Raw genomic sequence first — 26,537 nt, 5'->3', positions numbered from 1 at the left:
AGGTATGGTGGTGGACAGAGGAATCAAAAGCAGAGAACCCGAAGAGAGACAGGATACTTGGAGGGGCAGAACCAAAGCCTAAAGGTACAGCCTGTGCCAGCCCCTAACATCCACCCACCCTTCATAATTTCCTTACAAGTCATTGCTTTCCTGCCTGTCCTTAAGAGCATTCTGTCCTGTATGTATTAAGGGAGTGATTTCCTTTCTGTCTGTATCCTCACTTTCTTCTCTGATTGCCAGAAAGTTTGGTGATAGTGAATGGTCACCCAGGAGAAAAAGGTGACAACTTTAGCCCAGCTTAGTCCATTGTAAAAGGTCTCTAAGAGCCTTTTCCATATTTGAAAGTGCCTTTTAGCAAGACTCAGGAAAGGATAGCCTCCAGTGAGAGATTTCCCATCGATTATACACTTGTCAGGAGCTGCACAGGCCCAGCTCAGAGATTTCCACCTTAAACTTTCAAAAGAAGCAACTTGCTAAATGTTCTGGAGCTGGGGATGCCAGAAGAGCCACTAAAAATCAAACAAGTGAGCAGAAACTGAATTTGACTTTTGGCCCCAGGGGTAAGAGAGATGGAGATGAAAGCTGACAGGCTCCTACATGACAAGGCCTCTGTGGAGTGGAAATGGGTGACTCACAAATCGGAGTGGCACTTCCTCTCCACGGGCCGCCCTGGGAGCAAAGCTGAAACATCCCCACCCAGCCCTCTCCATGCAGACTCTTGGCCCACTGACCAGAATATTAGCAGGCAGCCCCTCCACCTCCAGTGCAGGACAGGTCTTTGGGAGAGCAGCTTTAACCTCAAAGACAACTGTGGATTCAGCTCAGCAGTTACTTCTCCATGGCCAAGGAAGCAGTGTACATTTTATCATAGGGAGTCCTTGGGTCTGAGCCCTGTTTTTAGAATATCTTCTAGCCCTGGCTCTGCCATTGAAAAACTGAGTAAACTTAAACTTGAGTAAGTCACTTAGTCTTTGGAGGCCAGAGTGTCCCAAACTATAAATTAAAAAGAGCTCAGTATTTTGTGGAAGAGGTGGACATGTAAACAGCAATGATGTTCGAAGTTGGTGATAATGTGCAGGGGGTCCAAATGAAGGATAGGTAATTCCATAGAGAAGAGGTGACATTTGAACTGGTTGAATCGAGTCCTGAGAAAGTTGTAAGAGTTTTCAGGCAAGCAGAGAGACTATTCTGGGCAATGTAACACATTCCTAAAGAACTGAAGGCAGGGGAGAGAGAAGAGATTTGATGAGGCTTGTGTGAGGAAGAAGCAGTCAATCTGAGAGCACTGAGAGCTGAGAGGATGTGAGATGTGTCTTAGATGTAGAGTCAAGAGGTGGTACCCAGTTGAATGTGGCTTCCCATATTCAACAGAGGGTGGCCGACTGGCTCCTGCCTTGAGTGACTGAGCAAATGATGATTTAATTAAATAAAACATCCAAAGCAGGAAAGGGTGGAAAAATGATGAATCCAGTTTCCGACAGGTTGAAATGAGAGTATCCAGAGTTCAACCAACTGCCATATCCAGCAGGCAGCTTGATAAACAGGTGTAAAGCACAGAGTGGTTGAAACTAGAGATGTAGGTCTGGGTGTCATCAGCTTACTCTGATCTAGATTATTTCAAAGTTCCTTTCTAAATCTCAAGCCATAAGATCTGTGATTCTAAACCTTGTAAAAGGAAAAGTCCAAAAGTAAACCTTTCTCCTCTCCCTGGAGTAGTATTCTAATGAGACACTTGGTGTGGTTTTCTCTGCCTCCCTCTTTTTGGTGTTTATGTGCATGATAGGCTGGTCATAGGATCCTTGCCACTGAATTTTATTTTATTGAGTTTCTTTCAGATATTAGTTACAGGATTTTAGACAACATAGAATGGTTTCAGCCCAGATAAAATTAAACAGTAATTGGACATCAGTGATGAATCCCAAAAAGGCTTTGGAAAAGTCTCCACAATTCTCATCAATTATCAGTGGCTCCTCATTTTATGTGAAATAAAGTTCAGGCTCTTCAGTTTGGCATTCACGTCTCTCCCTTCCTTCTCTCCCTCCCTCTCTCTCTCTGATCATAGCCATGTCATGAGCTATGGAGAGGCCCAGGTGGTGAGAAACTGAGGCTTCCAGCCACCAGCCGCATGAGTGAGCGTGGATGCAGATTCTCCAACCCCATCAGCCTTTAGGTGACTGAAGCCCTGACCAACATTTGCCTGCAGTCTTCTGAGATACCCGGAGCCAGAAGCTGCCAGCCAAGCAACTCCTGGATTCCTGACCCACAGAAACGTGAGTTCAGTGTTTGTTGCTTTAAACTTCTGTGTTTTGGAGTAATTTGTTAAGGTATGATCAGGAAAAGGAGAAATGTGCTCTTCTGATAATATGTGGGAAATGGGCCAGGAAAGGTCTGGAACGATTTCAGCAGTTTGGCGAGAGCCCTGCAGAGTGCTGGGAGCCTGGGTCTTGTCCTGATTCTCCTGCCTAGTCACTGGGTGGCCTTGAAGACAACTCATCTCCTGTTTGGGCCTCAGTTTCCGTACTTGTAAATGAAGATGGGAGGTTTATTTCCAGGATTCATTGTAAAACCATGACATATATGCAGTTTTTATATGTTGTAGTCAAGACCTGGAAATGACGAAGAGTAGTTTTCAAAACTTGAAAGAAAAAGATGGAAGACTGGCTTTACGAGTCAAACTTTAAAATCAGCACTTATGGATTAGAAAAGAGATATTACAAAATTATCTTAAAGCAATGTTTAATGTCCTCTGACTTGCTATAAACTGAACCCCAAAATACAATTACTTTCTTCTTATCAATCAATGATGGGAAATACCATGAAGGCTCATTTTTTAATGCGTGAAAATCTCCTAGAAGAGTTCCTGGAACAATAGTTAAGTGTTATATTTATAACGAAGGGAAACTTAGTGAACTAAGTGGGTTATTAAAAGATATCAAGATTGGATATTCATAAATAAAGGAGCATATTACCAAGGTTTATTAAGAACTCCATATTGATGTGCACTTAGGATGCTTCCATGTCTTGGCAATTGTAAATAGTGCTGCTGTTATTAGAGGTGTGTATATATCCTTTTGAATTAATGTTTTTGCTTTTCTCGGGTATATGCCCAGGAGTGAAATTACTGGGCCATATGGTGGTTCTGTTTTGGGGTTTTTGAGAAACCTCCATATTGTTTTGCATTGTGACTGCACCAATTTACATTCCCACCAACAGTGTATAGGGTTTCCCTTTTCTCCACATCCTTGCCAGCATTTGTTATTTGTGTTGCTTTTGATGCTGGCCATTCTGACAGGTGTGGGATGGTGTCTCATGGTTTTGATTTGCGTTTCCCTGATGCTGGTGTTGTCGAGCAGCTTTGCATGTTCCTGTTAGCCATCTACATTTCTGCTTTTGGAAAAATGTCCGTTCAATTCTTCTGCCTATATTTTAAATCGGTTGTTTGTTTGTTTACTTGCTTTTTAATTGAAGTACAGTTGATCTTAAATGTTTTATTAGTTTCTGGTGTACAGCATGGATGGACTTGGAGGGCATTATGCTAAGTGAAATGAGTCAGACAGAGAAAGACAAATACTATAAGATATCACTTACATGTGGAATCTAAAAAAACACAGCAAACTAGTGAATATAACAGAAAAACAGACTCACAGATGTAGAGAAAGAACTAGTGGTTACCAGTGGAGAGAAGGCAAGGGGAGGGGCAAGATGGAGGTGGAGGATTAAGAGGTACAAACAATCAGGTATAAAATAAGCTACAAGAATGTATTGTACAATATGGAGAATATAGCCAATATTTTATAATGACTATACCCTAACCTTTAAAGAGTGAATCACTATATTGTATACCTATAACATATAATATTGTACATCAACTATACTTCAGTTTAAAAAATATGGTATTGTAAAATAAATACAGAAATAAATATGGTTTAAAAAAAAAAGAACTCCAATTTGGTGTCTTGATAAGAACTCTGGCTGCCTGATACAGTGCTGGGCGGCACTCATATTCCTTGGCTGGTGGCCCCTTCCTCCATCTTTAAAGCCAACAGAAACAGGCCAAGTCCTCTTCATGCTGCCATCTCTCTAGCTTTCTGCAGCCAAGAATGGTTCTCTGCTTTTCAGGCCTCATGCGATTAGATTAGACCTACTTGAATAATCTAGTATAAGTGTCCCATCTCAAGGTCCGTAACCTTAATCACATCTGCAGAGTCCCTTTTGCTACATAAGGTAACATATTCACAGGTTCCAGGGGTTAAGATGTGGAAATCTTTGGGGGCCATTATTCTACCTATCACTGTATATATAATATTAGTATATTATATGACATATTTCATATGTATAAATTTATAAAATTTATATGTATTATATATTTGTATTATGTTATAAATACATAATTTATGCTTTAAAATTTCTATATATACATGTTGAATGTGTATGTATATATATTTACATGTATGTATGTATATACACACACATATACGATACAGTGAAATATCTATGTGTCTTTTTCATTGTTGCTTGTCACCACTCTTATTTCTCTGCCCCTTGCTGCACACTGAGTGACTTGGATGGAATGGCATATTTCCATATTTTAATTTTTTCACTTGATTTCCCCTTTGCTGAAGTGGTTAAAGCAGTTAGATAGGCTATGTTTATAAGTATTAATGAACAATGCCCACCCCCAGCAGCTTAAAACTGCAAGAGTTTAATTACCCTCATATCATGTGTCACTTATAGGGTGACTGAGGGGCTCTACTCTGTGCTGCTCCTACTCAGAGACCCCAGAGGTGGGAAAATCCAGCTCCATGATCCACAAAGGCTGAGATAGGAAGGGAACATGGTTGATTGTGCACTCATTCCTGAAACTTCACTTCTGGTCACATTTCATTGACAAAAGCATATCATTTGGCCACATCTAAGTTCAACAGCTCACGGTATATTTATGGACAGCCCTAGTGACTCCCTATAAGATACATAAACATCCTTTAAAAAGTTACGTTCTTTAAAATAGAACTGTAGGCTTAATCGTGAGAAATCGTAGTCCCCTGCTCCACTCTATGGGGCTGCTCTCAAGAGGAAACCACATTAAATAATTTTCGTGATTTCTTCTCGAATTTACCTCCAAGTTTCTAAATAACATGTGTATAGTTTTCTGATTTTCTGATTTCTATTTCCTGATTTTTCCATTTTAGCCACCACTTAACTAAATTCCTACTAGGGAAGATTCGACTTAACGCTCTTCCTCACATATGGCATTTACATCACGATCCTGTAAACATTACATACAGCTGAGCTATGTAGGATAGTTTCATTTTCTTTCTCATGCATTGTTTTCTTAGAATGAGTGAAGCCTTCTCTTTTTTCATTTGCTTAGTTTTCTGTGTATCTATTATTAACTTTTTCCCCAAGCTCTCTGACGAAGCTGTAAAACTCCTCTCAAAACATTCAGACACACTGAGCCCTTCATTAGTTATATTCTGTTCTCAGAAACATCCCTCATTGCTCCTCAGTTGTCCCCTTCCAGCATTGTGACAGATCACTTTCTGGGTCTGCTTATATTTAATATTCCTATTCCTTAAAACCTTCAGGTTTCCAATCAAGAAGAGAAAAAAAAATACTAGATGACTTCTGAAGTCCCTGCTCCCTGTTCTGGAACTCTGATACAGACATGGAGCGTTATGGGAAGCAAAATAAGTTTCAAGCATTGGCCTTGCTTTGTACCCCTTTTGGCTAAGGGTTGGCCACTGGGTCTGGGTCCTCACTGCTCCAGCTCAGGTTCAGATTCTTTACTTTGACTTCTTGTATGTACTGCTTTCAAGATCTTGATCATCCTCTGATATCCTTATCTTGAAACTAATAATAAAAGAAGAAGAGAAAGGGTCCACCTTTTTTTTGTGGGGATTCCTAAGTTCCTGAGCTCCAGCCCTAGAAGCACGTGCATATTTCTTACCCCTCCTTTGTCCCATTAGAAGCAAAATTATTAGACTTTACTCAAAAAGTGGGAAATCCAAGTCATAGGGGAAAACAGTGTGAAAGTTAATATCTTGTTATACTCTTATCTGGGAGCTGATTGAATTTCTGAAAGCTCTTGAGGTGCTCCTGCTGGCAGCTGGGACTGAAGGTTCAAAGCAGAGAAACAGGCATGTGGGGAAATGCTTTTACTTCATGATTTTCGTCTCACACCTGGAGATGGGGCACAACGTGCAAGGGGGGGGGCAGAATGAGAATATAAATACTGGAGTAATGATGGTAATGTTTTCATACCTGTGTGGGGATGAGATTTGGTTTGATTGTGGAAGGATGAAGCAGGGAGGATGATGAAGATGATTCTGAGATGCTGAAGAAACCTAGAGTGGTGTAGTTCTGAGAGGACGTTGTGTTAAGAAACCTGAGAAACTTCTGCCTGCTTTAGTCTGCCATCAAGGAAATTGTCTTATCCTCCCCCCCCCCTTTTTTTTTTCTCATTTTCTGTTATGTGTAGCACAACTGGAGATTAGAAGAGAGAAGATGTTCCTGGGGCTTTCTGTGAAAACAATGGCCCCACCCCAATGACAGGGAAGGGATTGATGCTAGGAATTACCAACTTATAAATGGAAATTAATACTGTAATTAGCAAGATAGGAAAATCCATCTTATTGTAAATGGTGATACTTATAGACTGTGATATTCCCCCTGGGATCACCAGGTTATTTAAAAGGAATAAATCAGGAACCACATTCAAGCCCATGAAGAATCCCAGAAATATTCAGAGCAGACATACACCTCAGACAGATAATGTTTTCAACAGGGCTGTAAAACAGTGGATAAAGTCCATTTTTAAAAAGATACACATTTGTAATTTTTGACACTTCTTAGATGGAAAGTGTTTTCAGATTGCCTTTTGAATATCAACATTGTCACCTAGATAGCTTTCTAGCAAACAAACTAAAGATGTTGGATAAAAAGACTAGTCTCACAAAAGAACGAGATGAATACTGCATTCCAAATAAAAGGAAGGGTCTCCAAGGATGAAATATAAACATTTGATAAACCTGCAGCTCTGATAAAAGTCTATATATAATGGCCTTACATTTCTATATCTGTTTAAAATATGGAGCCTGCTTTCACATCCATTAACTCGTTTGATTCTCGTGTGTGTGTGTGTTTAGTGTGGGAAGAGGTAAATAAGAGAGATGTTAAAAAAAAAAAAAGATCCTCATTTTACAGATGAGGCATTGAAGCCCAGAAAAATTCAAGCCCACAGTGCCTTCCAAGTATTAACAGACTATGTGTATTTAATGTTAGCTGTCCCTGAATCAGAGTTAAAATGCAGCCATACTTCTCTAGGCAGCCAAAATAGGGATGCCAGCACAGGGGTGGCACTCTAGCCACGTAGGGTTATGACTTCAAGTTTATGAGTTCAAGAATGAGCCAATGCAAGCCATTTAGGAAAACTACCCTCCCTCCCCCCAGTGAATATGGATTTAAGAATAGCAGAATTTCATCCTATTGTCTTCCTTATTACCCCCTTATTTGATAGATTGGTTAGGGCTCTGCTAGTCACAGTGCATCATGGCTTGCCTTGAATCAGGGCTCTACATGTGTACATGTCTTCCTTTCTGGACTGTGAGAGCCCACAGACCAGCAACCAGATCCTTAATGTGTAGTTTTCATCAAGGGCCCATTCCAGTGCCAGTGCTTCATAAACATGTAAACTTGAATAAACTACGAGACCAGACACTTCGCAACACCATCAATTGGGTCATAATGTAGGCATGTAGACTGGAAGACATAATAGGGTTAGAGGTGTCAGATGCCTCCCTTTTAAACCGTATGACCTGGTTCTTATTCTTTTCCATGTTTGGCCCCATTTCTTGCATGAAGTCAATTACAGATGATCCCCAACTTTCAAACAGATTGGAAGTGTGTCTCAAAGTCAAGTAACAAACCCATATGCTAAAAGGGATGGTTTCCATGTTTCCGTTTCCCAAAACCTTAAATCCCTTTTCAGGAATACCAGACCCTGTGGCAGATTTGGAGAAACCCTGCAAACCCCTATAAGTGGTAGACCATGTGATGTTATAGTCCCTGCCCCAACCCCTGGTCCACACCCCAGACCCCCATCCCCAGCCAGGCTCTCACAGAAGGGCAATGCAGAATGTAAAGCAACTGGAAAGTCACGGATTGGTGCATGAGCTTCAGGAGCATCCATGGAGTAAACCTTTGCAAACTTTAAAGGGAAAATGCATCGTGTAATAATTTCTATTTTGTGTAAAAAGAAGAGAAAAAGATTAAAATAAATATATATGTAAGAACAGACAAATGACAGGAAGGAAATACACTAGAAAACTTTAAATGATTTTTTTCTAGCTGGTTGGATTATGATTTTTTTTCTAGTTTTGCACTGGTTTAATGTACTTGTATTTTAATATATATAAATACTTTTTAATTTATTTTATCTACTTGTAAGACATTAAAAACATTGCTATTAAGGCTTTTTGACCACTATCCCAAACTCTCATGTCACTTTGGCTTTCATTCATCTTTCCGGATTTTTTTTTCGATATATTTACAGATATGTATGTATACACATAGAAATACACAGTATTGTTTTGTTTCTACATAGATAACATCATGCAGTACATATTCTGCAATTTTCTTTCCATGTCAGTTACATATAAATCTACCTCAGTAAAAAAAAATAATAATACTATTCTATCAAATGGGGAGACTGCAGCTTATTTAGTCCAGTGGTTCTACACTGGAATCATGTAAGGAGCTTTATTATTTTGGGGTGGGATAATTAGGTTTATGTATGTATGTATGTATGTATTTAGCTGTAGGTGCTGGAGATTGAACCCAGAACCTCATGCATGCTAAGCGTGCACTCTACCAGTAAAGCGCTTTAAAATCAAACCAATGCCCAGGGCCCACCCTTAGACATTCTGATGCAAAGCTTTTGCTTCTACCACCCAGGTGTTTTAGAACAGTATCACATTGTGTAACCTTGCACATATATATGGATGGTACTCTAGGAAGACTTTTTAAAAATAACACTTATATTGTAGTACCAATTTATACTCTTACCAGAAGTATGTGAAAATAACCCCATACACTTCTCTACCTTGGATATCTAATTTTAAGATTTTTAACTTTGATGGATTAAAACAAATAATAAGTCATTTATTTTCATTTTATTGATCATCTGTAAGATTTATATCTTTTCATATGCACAGGGAGGGATTAAGGGCACAAGGCACTCAGGTTTGTATCCTAGCTCTGCGCTGATGAGCTATATGCCTGCAGGCCAGTTGTTAACTTCTCTGTGCCTCAGTTTCCTCAGCTGTAAAATAGAATCATAGTGCCTAGTTCATAGGCTTGTTGTAAGGATGAAATGATTTAATGTAGATATGGTTTTAGAACAGTATCATCACAGAGCAAGCACACCATAGATGTATTCTTTTTGGTCGTTTGTGCTTTTTTTGTATTAGTGCTTAATCAGAAAACAAAATTGATTTTTAAATATTGACCCATTCAGAGAAAGCTACCCAGGCAGGGTAGAGACATCTCTTGTGGTTAGAGGCCTTACATACTTTGTCCCTGCTCCCCATAGTAAATTGGGAATGGTAACTCTGCACCTGTGTGAAGACAAAGGAGGTGAAACATGCCTTTTGGGATCCTTAACAGGTCAGAGACGTTTCAGTCCATTGTTTCATATTGGGAAGCAGAGTACTTTCATCGCTATCACGGGGCAAGTCTGCAATGCTTCACTAGGAGCCTAGAAAGTTAGACCTTGGAAGGACTGGCAGAAGGATTTTAGAGATCATCCACCAGGCACTGTGCTTACTAGACGAGGACACTGAGTCCCAAAGGATGAAAGTAATTGGATGAGCTCCGACCACCACCCAGTGACAGAATCAGACAGAATCTATGTCCTGCAGCTTCAGAAAGCTTTGACCTGACCTTCTCTATTGCTCATTTGGGCCTGGGTGATAGTGTTTGGGGGGAGTAAGCTCTAATCTTAATATGTATGTGAGAAATAAGCTGAAGAATCTTAATTTTATGTAATAAGATAATAGGTAAGAATTATTAAGAATAAGACAAATAGGTAAGAATAATTTTAGACATGCTAAGAATACAAATTTTTCTTTTATTGACATATAGTTGATTTACAATGTTGTGTTATTTTCTGATATACAGCATAGTGATTCAGTTATACATATGTATTTTTCATATTCTTTTTCATTATAGGCTATTATAAGCTATTGAATATGGTTCCCTGTGCTATACAATAAGACCTTGTTGTTTATCTATTTTATATATAGTATTTTTTTAACAGTAACACTACTGGTTTCTTAGCCTTAGGACAAGTTCCTAAGTAATACATCACCTAGAAAATGTTTTCATGCCACAAGATAAGTCCTTTAAAAAAAAAAAGGCCAAATAAATCCATCTATTCAATTCACATTAAAATAGTTAGATTAACACACACATACAAATTTGGAGAAATATTATGATTTAAATAACTAGCTAATATTTGGGGGACCAATGTGATTTTTTTAAATCTCATTCTGACCCAAGGATGAAGAGGTTTGAAAAGATTTTAACCCTTAAAAAAGAATGATAATTTAAAAACTTTTTTCCCAAATGACTGTAGAAGTGATTAATTTTACAAACTGTTAGCTCTAACAAAGAGTTATACACCCATCTCTGGTTTTGAAGGAGAGGAAAGATAAACTAACAAGAAATAAGAAGCATATTAGCATGTTCAATTTACCTAATTATGTAAAATAGTGATAAACTTTGATCCATTTTTTTTTTTTTGGTAATACCTGAAGCAGGTGAAAAAAATGTATATTATTATTTCCTCTCCTAAACTAAAGCCTTCAGTTAATGTGTCATCAAGGTGATTCAGCAGGCTTAGGGTGAAATGTTAACCAGAGTCTGACCAGTCTGGATGCTAATACAGGCAATGAGGTCTCAGGGGTGTCATCTTGGAGCACATCATCTTGAATCCTAATTCCCTTTTCCAGGGCTGGGGGAGACAGTGCTAGTTTAAGCCCTTTGCATTTCACTTCTGGGACTTGAGAATTCACATTTTCTGTTAGTAATGACTTACAATGCTGGATTAATTCCACTACTCCCCACTTGAAGGGGAAACCAAGGGGAAGGAGTCAAGTGACTTGTACAAAATAAAGTAGAAATGTAGTGACCTGAAATTCAGATTTTCAGATGATATTAAAATTATCCCTAAGATAGATGAAGAGATAGCACTTCACAGTTATTATCTTACTTACATCTTTATTAGTTCTCCAGTGCTGTGTAACAAATTACCCCCAAGAACTAGTGGCTTAAAACAACAGACATTTATTATCTTACAATGTCTGTGGGTCAGGAACTCAGAAGAAGCTTAACTGGGTGGTTCTGGTTTAGTGTTTCTTGTGGGATTGCTGTCAAAATATTGGTTAGAGCTGCTGTCATCATAAGGCATGACTTGGGCTGCTTTCAAGATGGCTTACTCATTTGGGTGGCAAATTGGTGCTGGCTATTGGCACGAGGACTTAGTTCCTTGCCACGTGGGACCTCTCCATAACACTGCTTGAGTGTCTCATGGCATGGTGCTGGCATCCCCTAGAGGGAGTGATATAAGAGAGAACAAGATGTCATGATACCTTCTATGACCTAGCCTCAGAAGACATACACCATAATTATTCCTATACTCTACTGGCTACCAAGTCAGCCCTGTTCAGTGTGCAAGGGGACTGTTAAAGGACATAACCACTAATCACTGAGGATGACTGGGGCCACCTCGGAGGCTGCCCACAGCTTCTTTGAGAACTTGTGCATACACTGAAGACATATTAATACTCTAAATTTTGAAGGTGAAGAAACTTTTTCATCCCTAGAGAATGAAAGTTACATACCCTAAGAGGCAAGAGTGGGGATGTGAAGCCAGGTCCCCTAAGGCAGGTTGTCTGTCTACACCTCACAAAATGGGGGCCAGTAGGTCTCAGTGCAGCATGGATTCACCCCCTTCTGCGGCACTCTCCTAACTTCATAAAAAACTTTTCCATAGAGGTGGGTGTATGTAGCTTAGAATGCAAGCTCAGACCTACTTTAGAGTCCTTCATATATTTGGGGGGAACTCATATATGGTTCCTACTTCCCATGGTCCCACTTAAATTCCTAAATAACACTAAATAGTAAATAGGTTTTCCTTTCTTCCTGATCCACAAAGATATTCCCTCTATTTCCAAAATATTTTAAGCATTTTAAGTGTCTTATTAACTTCCCTGTGAATTCAAAGAAGAGGAAAGGGATTTTATGTGACAAGAAGAGCAGTATTTGACCTCTCTAGCTCTGATTCCTCACTTTTAAAATAGAAACAAAAGTTGCCTCTGTAGGATTGTTGAGAGGTCAAATGGGATGATTCACGTAAGGTGCTTAACACAGTGCCAGGCACACAGGTCATGCACAGTAAATAAATACTTATCAAGCATTGACTAAACATTTATAGAGTAGTGCATAACGATCGATATTACTGGGCACTTTATTCTCCTTGAACCTCTGTCTCTTCATCTGAAAAATGAATGAGTTGAACAAGATCAGGGATGGGGAAAAGGCTCCCATATACCCACTTTGTCCTGAACAGGTGGCATGGGCTGTCTGGAGAAGAGTTCTGAGACTAAACCTCTGGTAGCAGGAGTGATTCCAGAGTAGGTCAGTGCTGTCTGTTGATGTCTGGAAACAGAAAGTGCTGACACTCATGCATTTCTTTGCTATCCCTGGACTAGATAATCAATAAAGTCTATTGAACTTTGGGAGTGTAAGATTCCATAACCTACCGACACCTTCTCACACACAGGACAAGTGTTCTGAAACCAATCTCTGGATTATCCAGAGTTTTCGGTGACAAAGTCAGTCATAATCACTGTGCCTTTAAAGATTTTAACCTCCTTCGTAAATAGCCAGCTGGTTACTTAATTGAACTCACCCCGTTATTTTCAAAACAACCAGGAGTATGACCAAATTCAGTCTTTCCTTCAAACTAGTTCTGCTTGTCTCTGTAAGTCACTACGTGACGATATATGTTATTTTAAACTCTCCTTATTTTTAATGATATAAACAATGAAAGCCCAAGTAAGAGAAAGGAGCTAACACATTTATTCGCATTCTGCCATCTGTTTAAAGCTGCTGATGTAATTCCAGTTTGAAATTGCATTAGTGCTTGCCTCCTGGACTTCTTCCTTATTTCCTTTTGTATTTCAGGCCTTCTGTACTTAAGAGAAAGCATTGCCTCTAGGATGTTGGTCAATTAATGCGCAGCTACAGGATAGCTCTGGCCATTTTCAAACTGGTCTCCAATTTGGATTTCCTTCACTATTAGCTAGGATGACTGTAACTGGAGTGTTATTTGCTTAAATGTATTTGGTATTTAAGGTTTGATTAGTGATGTTTTCAGCAATATCATCAACAGTCAGCAGATTTGTTTACACTGCAGAGGATGGCAGAGATTATGGGTTGTGGTCGTGCATACTCAATCATCCCATATTGACTTTTTCTTTTTACTTTTATCTCTTGTATTATGCCTCAGAATTCAATTTTAATTTTTTTAAATGCAGCTGCTTTATAGTGGTTTGAATAATATTGTAGTAGAGGATTTTGTTAAATTGTGCACTATTTTGTAGTGTCTTTTATGAAGCTAGGTCTCATTTAAAATTATATTTTACTGGGTGACCAGAGTGTAGTTTCTTTGCTTGGATATAAACTGGGTACACAAGTCAAGCCCTTTTTCTTTTCACTTTCAAATATCCACCCTAGAGACTCGACATTGGATGAAGTGGACAAGGTATGTGAGGGCACACGTGGGATGGGGGCAGGACAACCAGAAACTTGGGCAGCTTCCTTCACTTTTCTGAGCCTTAATTTCTGCCCCTTGGATTATACTAGAGTATTCTAAAGTCTTTCTCCTCTAAACAAGTTCTGTTGATCTCTGAAATAGGCACCTTTCCCTTTTCCTGATATCGCTGTAATAAGGGGCTCTGCTTTGGGTGCAGAAGTTGAATCTCATGTCAGAAAATGTCATCAGAATAATTTAGAAGGTTGGATTGGAAGTGACCTTAAGGACTCTCCTCAAAGCTCTTTCAGACTCTCAGTTATAGCCACCTGTAAAGGCATGGCCAGCAGAGAGGAATGTGTTCACTAGGTATCAAGAATGGAGCTTGACATCAGCAAGATTATGTAGAATATCACTTGCTACTCAGAATCATGGCTCTGAACCACGGCTCCTCACTGAGGCTCAGCACTACCTGTGGATCTTTTTTTTTTTAATATCGATGTCTGGATCCAATATCCAACTTGCAAATCAGAATTATGGGGAGTGGGATCCCAGTGTTTGTATATTACAAAGCTCTGTGGCTGATTCTGAGCCACAGTCAAGGTGGAGAAGCTCTGTTCCAAAAGAAGCATTTCATTGAGATAAAGTGGAGTCAGCAGAGAGAGAGATCTGATTTGGGAATCTAGAGACCAGGGTTTGAGCCATGACCCAAGTATCAAGGAAACACCAAAGAAGGAGGGAGGACCAACATGACCAAGGAAAATCAGGGGAACCTTCACAGAGGAGGTGACCTTTGAGTTGGATCTTGAAGAACGAGTAGAAATTTTCCTTTTGGAGGAAAATGGTTGAGAGAAAGAAGGTACTTCTATGTGTCACATAGAGTGTGTGCCAAAGCAGGAGGAGTGAAAGGCAAGATTTTTGAATGTCTGTTCATCCCTTTCAGAGACCATGTGAAATTCTAGCACTAGAAGAAACGACCTCTCTTCCCACAAGGAGTTCATTGGAGCATACGTGGAGAAGGGGAGTATCAAGTGAAAGTAATCTGCATCAGCCTAGTAAATAAAAGTCATGACTCCCAGGTAGTGAATTTGAAATTGATTCTGTAGGCCGCAGTTCACAAGTGTAAGGTCACAGCACCCTGGTATGTTACAATCAGCCATGAGGGGCTGTGAGTAATGCATTAGTACTGGCTATTAATGATGCAGTAGAGCAGAGTGATTGAGAAGGCAGGCTCCAGATATTGTGGGGATTCAATCCCAGCTCTGCCAGTTACCAAGCTACAAGCTACCTACTGTACACTGGGCAAATTACTTAAATGTGCAGTGCCTCAGTTTCTTCATTTGTACAATCATTGCTCAATATTCACAGGGAAATTGGTTTCAGGCTACCAAAATCCACTGATGCTCAAGTCTCTTATATAAAACAGTGTAGCACAGTCGGCCCTCTGTATCCACAGATGCAGAACCCGTGGATATGGAGGACCTACTGTATAACAGAGACAGTAATGTTAGCCTACATCGTAAGGCTGTTATGAGGATTATGTATCTGTAAAAAACTTGGAAGTGTACCTGGCAATATAGATATCATTATTATTATTTTATTACTATTGTTATTATATTTTTTATATCTGTAAGAATTTGAAAAGTCACACACATTAGACAAGACTCAATTTTATGTATAGTTTATATTCACTTGCTTTGTTAATTGGCAGAGATCAAGGCAGGGGTGAGCCATTATCCAGCAAGTTGCACATAGCCTGGGTTACATCCAGAGCAGTGAATGAGACCTGCAAATGTCCTCCAGTATGAACCCCTGCCACAGGCGTGCCAAGCCACCTGTGTAGGGTTGCCAGGTAAAATACAGGACACCGAGCTTAATTTGAATTTCAGATAAACAATGAAGAATTTTTTTTAATATCCTAAGTATGCCCAAACTATTGCATGGGACATACTTACGCTCAAAAAAAATTATAAGTATGGTAGGGGTGTGGGTTCATGTGACTCTGGTCACACTTCAGGAGCCAGAGTCCCTTCCAGAGAGGCTGGATCTCCATGGCCTCTCTGAAGAGGGATCCCCATAAGTAGGGGTGGGAGCTTCATCCCTGAGAAATCTTCAGCGAAGTTGGTGTTAGGCCCTGGAGGCTGAAAAGGATTTTGATAGGTGGGGAAACAGCAATCAGTGTTGCAGCCTGGAACCTAACATGCTTTAAGGCACAGAGGCATAGGAGGGATGCCATGTCTGGGAACCACTGAGAAGGCAATGGCAGCTGGGGCATAGGGACTGTGTGTGTGTCTGTGTGTGTGACTGTGTCACGGGGTGGTGCTCAGGAGAACATATGGTCAGGGAAGTGTTTGAGGGCCAGGAGTTCAGGAGTTTAAGAAATTAGATTGAATGAGTTACTACCCTGTTCCTGAATTAGTCATTTTGCTTCCTTTCTTAATGGATTTCATTACAGACGTTCCAGTTTCCCTAAGCATTGCTGTTTTTTTTCTTACTATGATTAGCTTGTTTGTTTGTTTGTTTTACAATTCTTCTGTGTTCAGCTAGTGAAAGGTTGTAAGATGGATAGGAACAGCAAGATTCAATGATTATTTAACAAGTAATAGACTGACTGCAGTCAAACGTGCTTGTCATTGGAAGCCTTATTCTGTTATCTGAAGTGAATATGGCAGAGCTCGTTTATTTAATTAGAAGCTGCTTTTACTGGAATCCTTCCAGGAGGACAGTGGGTATATTCTATGGTGTTTCAGGGCTCTTCAGATTTCCAAGGCCTCACAGATAGAAATTAAATAAAAGGGGACAGTTAAAGTAAAATCCTGTGAACCCTTACTTTCTCCAGGAGTGTCTGTTGACAGCTTCCTTCCCCTTCAGCTGTTTGGGGATGGAGACCTTTATCCTCAGAACTATGCAGATAAAAATTACATAAAAATGTACTGAGTTCTTTTGGTGCTTTTCCCAGATTTAGAAGACACACATCTTGCCATTTCTTGATTAATTACTACATGAAAGTTGCTGAGAGGCAGGCTTGGCTCAACATAATGAAGGACTTGCATGTGATCGTGGAAACACTGCCAGGCTGGGTGAGAAGGATTTGGGTTCTAGTCTCAAGAGCAGCAGCAATTCTTTGTGAGATCTTGGGCAAGTTGTTTCCCTTCTCTGGGCTTCAACCTCCTCATCTGGAGAATAAGTGGATTTTAATGTAACCTTTGAGCAGTCCCTTTCTGAAACCCTGGGGTGTCCTGGCAAGACTCACTCACCAAAGAGGAGTAGCCAGGCAAGCCAGAGCAGCAAGGGCAGGCCTGCTGAATGAAGGAGACTGCATGGAGCCTTAAAAGAAGAACAAGTGTCCAGAGAGAACTTTACATATTTATTCTAAACAAATAATCATAGATGTATACAAAGACTTACCTAGATGAAGGAGATAATACTAGGAGGTTCTTTGGATATTATTATTTTGAGAGAATTAAAGAGTTCTTGAGTGTGAAGATGCAAAGTGCATGGCATAGAACTTCTTGTTTCTAGGAACAGTGGAGTAGGTTAGATCCTTCCACTGAAAGCAACTAAAAATATAGATTTTTTTTCTTAATCTTCTTAAAAGCATCAAAGAGGTGACAAGAAAATAAAGAATTACTGGATCAAAAACAAAGGGAAAATGAAAACCTAGTGAGATAAGCAAGCCACCGTAACTGCTTTTGATCTGAACACACTTGCTGATCCCTCAAAATTAAAGCTTTGTTTTGGAAGTCTCAAGAGGCGAGAGGGACAGAAAGCAAAACCCAGGCCACACACAGGCATCTCCTAGGAGACCCTTCCCACAATAAGCTGGGACAAGAAGTGACACTGTCCCAAGAACTATACCCTCGTTCCAAACCTCTGGGTCCTCTTCCAGTCCCTTGCTACACAAAGTGTGGTCCATGGATTCACAACATCAGCAGCACAAGGGAACTTATTAAAAATGCAAATTCCCGGGTCTCACCCCAAACCGAGATATACTTTAATAAGATCCTTGTTAGAAGCAAATCTGAATCCTTTCAGGAGAAATGTACTTTCATTTTAGGCCTCAAACCATTCCTGAAAATAATTGTTCTAATATAATTTCAAGTAAACAGTCCAAGATAAGAAGTCAAAAAAGGAAATTAGGCTCCACAAGAGAAAACCAGCAGAAACAATAGACAGTAGAAACAGAACTACAGAGACTTCACATGGTAGAATTATCAGATGTAGTCTATAAAATAATAATTTATATTTATATCAGCTATGTGTGAAAGAGATCATAAAAAATTTTTTAAAAACAAGCTTCAAAGTGTCTGCAGTGAATAGAAAATACGAACTATAAAACATTCATAGCAGATTTGAAAAAGAACCTTGGGAATTCTAGACATAAGTTTTTATCATGATTCTTGGAGCTCATCCATTTGTGGATGACTGGCTTTGGGTAGTGAGCAACCTGTCATTGAAAGTGTGTGAACAGGCTAGACAGCTGGCTATCAGGATCATTGAAAAGGGGAGAGTAGTATTGACTAAGCATTAGCCAGGTCATCTGCAAGTCTCTTTCTGGTGCAGATACTGTAAGATATTTTCCTAAGGATGGGACGTCCTCCAATTGGCCAGGGCCCTTGGAATTCCTTCTAATTTGACTTTTCTTTGTGTGGGATTGAGAATCCTGCCCAAGGTTGCTAGATCACCCACTGCCTTGGGGGTAAATAACACCATAACTGTGTAATATTTGCAGGGAGGAAGGGATTATCTGTAGAAACTCCAGATGAAACAGAGGGAGCCTCTCTGGAGGACCCACCTCAGGTGCCACGGATCCAGAAGTTTATGAACTGTGATCCAAACTGATTATTTGCACAATTCTGTGTGAGTCTGCACAAGCCCTCCCCACTTTCAGACATTCTCAGAACTTCATAATCTTAAACAATAAAAGGTCCAAAGAGGACCTAGAGGTTTAGAACCAGGGTGTAATTCTTGAGACTATGCCACTTCTGGTCTCCCAGCTTATTGTGGGACGGGTCTCTTGGAGATGCCTCACTGTGCGTGGCCTGGGCTTTGCTTTCTGTCCCTCTCGCCTCTTGAGACTGCCAGAACAAAGCTTTAATTTTGAGGTATCAGCAAATGTGTTCAGATCAAAAGCAGTTATGGTGCTTACTTATGTCACTAGGGTCCTTCTCTTGACCCACTTCCCTTCTGGGTTCTGTTTATCCTCTCTCCTCTTCTATTCTATCAAACACTCCAAAGGGAGATCTATGGCCGTATTTTCTGTCCACCTTCACCCTTTGTAACTCCTTCACCATAATTTCTCTGCATGCTATGAGCCTATTTAAATTTGTTTTTCCCCTGGTTCATCCTCTCCAACTTTTCTGATCATCTCCTTGGGGCTCTCTCTTTAGAAATCAGAGTTGCCATTTGAGGGGCACCTAAACCACTTTCCACTTTCCACATCGTTTAACCTTCACACTAATCACACAAAATGAGATAAGCGTTTTTTATTTCTATTTTATAATAATATGTATTCATTATAGAAAAACTAGAAATCACCTGTAAACAAAAAGAATCAAATTGAAATTCCCTCGTATTTTACTATCCAGAGAGAACTTTACCACTGTTAATATTTGGTGTATTTTCTCCAGACTTTTTTCCATAATTTTTTTGGGAAAAAGACGAGATTTTGTATGCTGAGTGTATGTTAATATAACCTATTTTTATTCACTAACAAGAGATGGGGAACCTCTTTCCATATTAGTAATAACATACACTTATAACGTAATTTTTTAATGCTTGCATAGTATGGGCGTATGATAACTTACTTAGCAAACCTTCAATTGTTGTGCATTTGAATTAATTCCAATATTTACTATTAAAATAGCATCTTATATCTGTATCTTTGTGTATATTCTTAATTATTTTTCTAATACAGATTCCTTAATGTGGAAATGGACTCATGCTTCTGATTTTGACAAATTTCCCCTGCAGAAAGTTTGTACTAATTTAGATTCTCAACCTATGAAGGTGAATATTTTCCTGAACCCTAAATAACATTTGGGTATTACTGTTTTATAATCTTTGTTAACTTCATAAGCAGCCTTTTATTGCTATTTTAATTTTATTATAAATAAGACAGAATACAGCCGTCTTTCAGTGTCCACTGGGGACTGGTTCCAGGACCCCCCATAGATACCCAAATCTGCAGATAGTTAAATCCCTCATATAAGATGGCACAGTACAGTATTTTTCCCTTATGTTTCTTTACTATTTGATTTTTTTCTTTTGTGAATTAGTGTTAGTATTCTGTATATATTAACACACTGCACATAGAAATAAGTTAGCATCATTATGATCATCTATAGACAGCAGCCACTGTACATTGCAAATAGCTTCCCCAAATTTGTCATTTTCTTTTAATCTAATTCAATTTTATTTTATTAATTTAGGCAATACAGAACAAAGTGAACAAAGTCATAAACCTCAGTCTTCGTGGTTTCTGCCCGTGGTTGCATGCTTAGAAAGACTTCTCCCCTTCTAAGATTATATAAATGTTCACCTTAGAGTATTTTTATGGTTTCTTATTTTACATTTAGATCATTAATACATCTGGAATCTATTTTCATATAAGGATGGGATAGAGATCAGTAGTTTTTCACAAAAGGCCAAACGGTTTTCCTACTCAACATTTTAAGTGTTTTTCAAATGGAACAGAGCAGAGACATTTTTGAATCAAGACCTGTGAATGGCTATATCTCTGAGTGGAAAGGAATTAATTACTGCATGTCAGAAATCAGCATGGGGCCAGAGCTATTAAACATACTAATGGCTTGGATGGAAGGAGAGCTGCAAAGCAGGCTGCGAGCCTCTCCCTGTCCAGTGGTGATTTAAGTGGGTTACTTACAGCCCAAAATGACAGAGTGAAGAAAGCCAGACGGCCTTCAGTGTCAGGGAAGGGAGTAGCCGTGGTGTCAGCAGACAGAACTGGATCTGGTTGTAGTCTGTCTGCAATGGTCACCCAACTCCTTGGCCCTCATTTTGAAGACTGGATAGGGAGCAGAAGGCCTGGGAAGGGCCTTCAAAAGCAGCATCCTTTCATGGCCAGGCCTGGAAAGACCACACCTAACGGCTTTTCCAGCGAATACCTCAGCAACAGCCTGTGCTCAGGATTCCTCTCCAGCATGGCTTTCCTCTTTGGTTTTGCTCCACTGACTTCTGGCTTCTGCTTCTGCTCTCCTACGTCCCCCACTGCATTGCTTTCTTCAAAACACATATTTCGTACTAAAATCATTTTTCTCTAGACCTTTTTTTTCATGCTATATGGCAGTCCCATCACTGCATGAGTTTTTCACCTTTAAACTGTTTTTCATCATGCTGTGTTTTCTGAAAGTGGACCTTGGTTATTCTATGGGCAAGAAATATAATGCTACTACTTGACAGTTACCACCTGCTTCCCCGTGTTTTAAGACAAATCTCTGAGTAATCCTGACAGGTAGGAGGGCAAGATCGTGTGGACAAAGCCCAGATTTGAGAAGAGATTTGTCTGAGGAGCACCAGTGAATCAGCATCAGATCTGCAAATCCATACCGGTGATCTGGGCTGAGCCTCAGAACTTCACCCTTGGGGACCTTGATGGTTCTTGGGAGTCCAGAACCCTGATGAGCAAGCGCCTGTCACAGCCCCATGCTGGGGTACCAAGATAACTGATCCATACCTAGTCTCTCAGCAAGTTCACTCCAGGAGTGATTTTTATGTATTTCCTGTATACAAAATGAGAGATGGACAAAGAGAAACTGTTAACCATGGTCAGGCTGTTGGTCAGGGAAGGCTTAACAGAGTATTGTGTTTGGGCAAGTGGGTTGTGGCCTCTCGGACTAGATGAATGTTGACGTCTTTAAAGAAGATCTGTTTTCCTGTCCTTCCTGGCACCCATTCCCACAAAACTTTCCCCTCTCCTACTCCCAGATCACTCAATTTCATCCCCTAACCACAGGTATAGGCTCAGGTCAGGACCCACATTATTCCAATGATACTCAACTCTGGAGTTTTTCTTAATTCTATTGGAGGAAGAGTCTTTCCACAGGGGTAGCCGAGAAGCTGATGACCATCTTGCTTCTGGGAGGGGAGAACCTGCCTGAGGGGAGCCCACAGAGGAGAACAGAGCAGAGAGGAGGAGAGTGTAAGACTGAGTCTTCAGGACACTGTCTTAACTCTGAATTCAGCCACCTCTGAAAGCAAATACCTTGAGTTTTATAGTCATGTGAACCGAGAGATTCCTTTTCCTTTGTGTGTAAACCATTTTGAGTTGGGTTTCTGTCTCTTGCAATTCAAAGATCTTTGACTAATGCAGAGTCCTGTCCAAATCCAAGGCTGTGAGTCTTTGGCAGACTGTAGGGCATAAATGGTGTCCACACTGCTTTGGCACCCAGCTCCTCTGCCTTGCAGGTCCTGCTGCTTAGCATTCATGAAATGATTGGGTCCAGAATCATTCTTCTTTCAAAGCTGTTGATTTTTGCTTCTTGGTAGTGCCAGGTTCCAGACCAGCAGGACTTTCAGGGCAACTCCTGAAGGACTTCCTTTCAGGTGCGTGATCCAGCTGCAGGAAGTCTATGTGATGGTCACGGAAGAAGGCTAGGGAACATCTACTTTATATGTTCCTAGAACAGTACCCCTCCTTCTGGAAGATAACCCCTTCCCTCACCGTAGCCTGTGGATTGAATGAGGGCTTCCAGCATCTTAGTGACCCAGCCACATAACCAAAATGATTGGCCTGGAGTGGGCACCTGCCCAAGAATGAGGGAGAAAGAGGCCTCAGATCTTTGCTAGCAGTGGAGATGTCTAGAGATGGCTGTGACCACATCCCTTGCACTGGAAAAGAAACAGCCTAAGGAGAGAGAGAATGAAGTGGCCACATGAACTTGACATGAGGGACGAGGGACACGGAGATGGGTCAGGTGAGATCAGGCAGTTTTCTACTCCCACATACCATTTGTTCTTGAGATCCCACTTTATCCCATACACACCTCTTGATTAAATGAAGCTTCTAATAACTCCCCCTGTAAATAACCAAGCCTATTTAGCTGGATTAGGTGTCTGTCATTTAGAACCCAAAGGACTTTATACAGCTGCCGAACTCCCCAATGCCACCTAGGCTACATTTAGCTAACTAGCTACCCATTAGGTCAGTGGTTCACAGCCCTGGCTCACATTAGAATTACCACAGGGGCTTTTAAAACACAATGGTACTCCAGCCCAGCTCCTGAGACTTTTACTTAACTAGACCAAGCAAAGATGTGTTTTTAATCTCCCCAGGTGATTTTTAACATGTGTCTAGGCTTGCAAACCACTGTAAAGATGACCAATTCACTCTACTTGCCTATGGAATGGGACATGTGGCAATAAGACTGTGGTCCTTATTTGGTAGTCTTGGCATCTGAAGGGCTTGGTCCCAGGCCCATCTTGGTCACTAACTCCGTGAGTGTAGGCAAGTCTATTGACCAAGCCTCAGGGTTCCCACTTTTCAGATGGACTAATAACTGTTGCTCTGACCTCCTCACAAAGGTCTCATAGGGACCAGGTGTGAAGGAACCTAGAACTCTAGGAATCCAAAACCTCCTAGAATAGAGACCGCACATCCACTTCACACACTTCTCACGTGGAAGGGGATGTTGTGGCGTCTTTGTATCTTTACTGGAGTCAGGACTGAAGCCTCAGGAGGGAGAGGGCAGGTTCACCTCAGCAGAGGAACACAGCAGAAAATGGGTCTCTAACCTGCAGTTGACACAGAGTATCTGTGTCCTCATTTCCCACCCCACCCCATGCCTACCCCACCCCCACTCTACCTCACCCCCATCAAAGTTCCTGTAGAACCACCTCCAAGATTCCTTGTCAACAGCCAGCCACCCATCAAGGCTACTTAATGATCAAATCAGCCTTTCTAGGCCTTTTCCTAAAGAATTTTAATCTCTGTCCTTGTTCTCCCCTGGATTTTTTTCCACCACTCTTTGGCTTAATAAATGCCTTTCCAGAAGGCTTCAACCCAGCTGGAAGTACACTTGAACAGCAATTCTAAGTCCTTATTAGCTCTATAGTGATCAGGTGAAGGAATAATTGATCTCAATCAGGAACACCTGGTTTCATAATTGCACAAATGATTATAATTCAATAATAAAAGTCAATTTAACTAACTTAATTCAGATTGCTTTAACCTCTCACAGACAGTTAAGAAGTGAAGAAGCAAACGGGGGGGAAAGGAAAAAGAAAAGAAAAAAGAAAAACAAAGCTCTGTCTAAACTGCCTGACCCAATAGGGCCCAAACATAATTGCCTCACTTCCCCTGCCATAGCATATATTTTTGCTTCTGGGCCTTTGTTCACTAAATTCTTTCTTTGTAGAATGTCCTTTCTCTGTTTCTACACTTCCAAACTCTATCCATTTTTTTCCAGATCAAGCTCAAATAATACCTCCTTTACCTCTATAAAGTTTTGTAAAGCTTTGGGGTACTCAGAGTTGGGAAGATATCCAATTCCTCTGATGGGCTTGAGCAAGATGGTGACCAAGGGAAGGAATGTAATAACCATTGAGCAGCTACTGCAGGTCAGTCTGGCATTTTATGTATTTCTCACGGAGCTTAGGAGTTTGCTCAGAATCAACTAGCTAGAGAGCAAGCAGAGGCAGAATTTGAACTCAAATCTTCCTGATTTCAGATCCAGGTGGGGACTAATGGCCACCAATAATATTACTGGAACTTTATTTATATCCCCAAGCTGCTGAGGCCTGAGAATGTTTGAGCTCTAAGACACCCTCAAGAATATAAAATAACCTCATGCTTCAAAGAATGCTGCACATTGGATGATTATTGGAAATACAAAATAAATTGAAAGTGTCCGAAATAGGTCACCTTTACAATGTAGAAAAAAAAATGTCAAGTGAATGGATTCATTATCATCAGGTCAGTTGACCATGGAGCCACGTTTGTCCTCAACCACTCACGGGTGCTCCCTCGGTCAAGGCTCTTGAATAGGCAGAACGAGGGACCCAGGAAACAGGCACTCCCATCTGGTCTCTGCATTGCCAAGAAGAGGTCCAGCTGCTCGTGGCAACCTCCCCCTGGGGCTGGAAGAGCTGAGGCTGGGCCAGGGCTGCCTCCCCATGACGACAGAGAGCAAATGAAAGCAGTCAGGATGCGGGAGGGGACGCAGGACTCAGCTCCCGATGACGCTGGCTGACCCTCCTCGTGCACTGGACTCAGGGCAGAGACCCAGCATACAGGCTCGGAGAGAATCCCTTGCTCCTAGAAACCCTCGGCCTGGGGAGGGGAGGGGGGTCAGTTGTCTAAGCCTCTGGCTACAAAGACGCTTAGGGATTATCAAGTCCAACCCCCTCATTTCCCAGAGCAAGTTGCTGGGGCCCAGAGAGGGGAAGGAATTTGTTCACTGTCACTGGGAATATCAGTGACGCAGGCTCCCTGTGCTGGGTTCAGTGTAGGACACTGAACCCTGACAAGGGATTCTGGGTTTCCACTGGGTTCATCATAAAAATCAAAATAATCGCATTGCTCAGTATTTTCCAGCCACTGGAAAAGTCGACTTTGTTAAATCCACGAAGTATAAACATTTGCTAATCAAAGTATTTACCCAAGTGATACTCAATTAAAGCAATATTAAGGGAAATAAAATATGTACATGCTACTGACCACCTACGCAGGATTTATATCCGATTCTCTTAAATGAGAATTAAATCAATGGCAGTTCTTACTGGCTGGGATTTGAACAGCAGGAAATTAGCAGAAGCCTTTAGAAGGATTTGACAGGCAGCAGGAAAGGATTAGAACCAAGAACCAGAAGACCTGCCTCCTCCCTCAGCTCTGCCTCTCAAAGGGCCCATTGACCTTGGGCAAGTCCTCCAGCCTCTCTGAACCTCAATTTCTTCATCCCTGAAATGGTGGTACTCGCTCCCTAGTCCAACTGACTCACCCCTAACCAGATTTGTTGCAAGGATAACATGAGGTGGCCCTTTACACATTTGATGCAAATCGCAGTGTTTTCTAGCTACCTTCAATCTGAGCTGGTGGTCGACTATAGGAAGGAGAGTGGCTGAGCAGAGCAGGTCAGAGGAGGCAGAGGGTAGGAAAGGGGACTGGAGACCAAGTTCTTGTCAGAACACTTGCTATCTATCTGCAGCTGGTCAGATTGAGCTGCAAGCTCTGACTGTTCCTAACCATGTGGCCTTGGGCAAGTCATGTGGGTTCTCTGAGCATGTAAAGTGAGGAGAGAAGTACCCAGCTTTCAGGGTGATCATGAATATTAATAATACAGCTGGCATTGATTGAGTATTTTTTATAATACTTCAGATGCTATTCTAGGTGTTGAGCCTATATTAACTCATTTAAGCCTCACAACAACCCCGAGTCAGATATTGTTACTGTCCTCATTTTACTGATGAGAACATGCAGGCAAAAAGGTGCTAAATAACTTGCTCAAGGTCACACAGCTACTAAGTGATAGTCAGGCTTTGCATCTAGGCGTTCTGGCTCCAGAGTCTGTATACTTTACCTCTGTGTCAAGTGTACTGGTTTCCTGTGGCTGCTGTAACAAATTACCACAGGCTTAGTGGCGTAAAACAATAGAGATGTATTATCTTACAATTCTGAAGGTCAGAAGTTCTAGAATCAAGGTATTGGCAGGGCTGCTTTACTTCTGGAGGCTTTAAGGGGAAATCTTTTTCCTTACCTTTTCCAGTT

General features: G+C 40.8%; 1 protein-coding gene across 5 annotated transcripts in view; it reads left to right on the top strand.

Moving 5' to 3' along the window:
• The window catches only part of ALG2 (ALG2 alpha-1,3/1,6-mannosyltransferase), a 523,116-nt gene that overhangs the window by 318,360 nt on the left and 178,219 nt on the right, over nucleotides 1–26,537 (top strand). For all 5 annotated transcript variants that reach the window (XR_004319360.1, XR_004319361.1, XR_004319357.1 and 2 more), the window contains one exon: nucleotides 2,063–2,270. The gene's annotated coding sequence lies outside the window, so the exon portion shown is untranslated. The remainder of the gene's footprint in view (nucleotides 1–2,062; nucleotides 2,271–26,537) is intronic.

The sequence above is a fragment of the Camelus ferus genome, chromosome 4 (genome assembly GCF_009834535.1).
Source record: "Camelus ferus isolate YT-003-E chromosome 4, BCGSAC_Cfer_1.0, whole genome shotgun sequence".
NCBI lineage: Eukaryota > Metazoa > Chordata > Mammalia > Artiodactyla > Camelidae > Camelus > Camelus ferus.
This window is presented reverse-complemented; position numbering and strand designations above follow the sequence as displayed.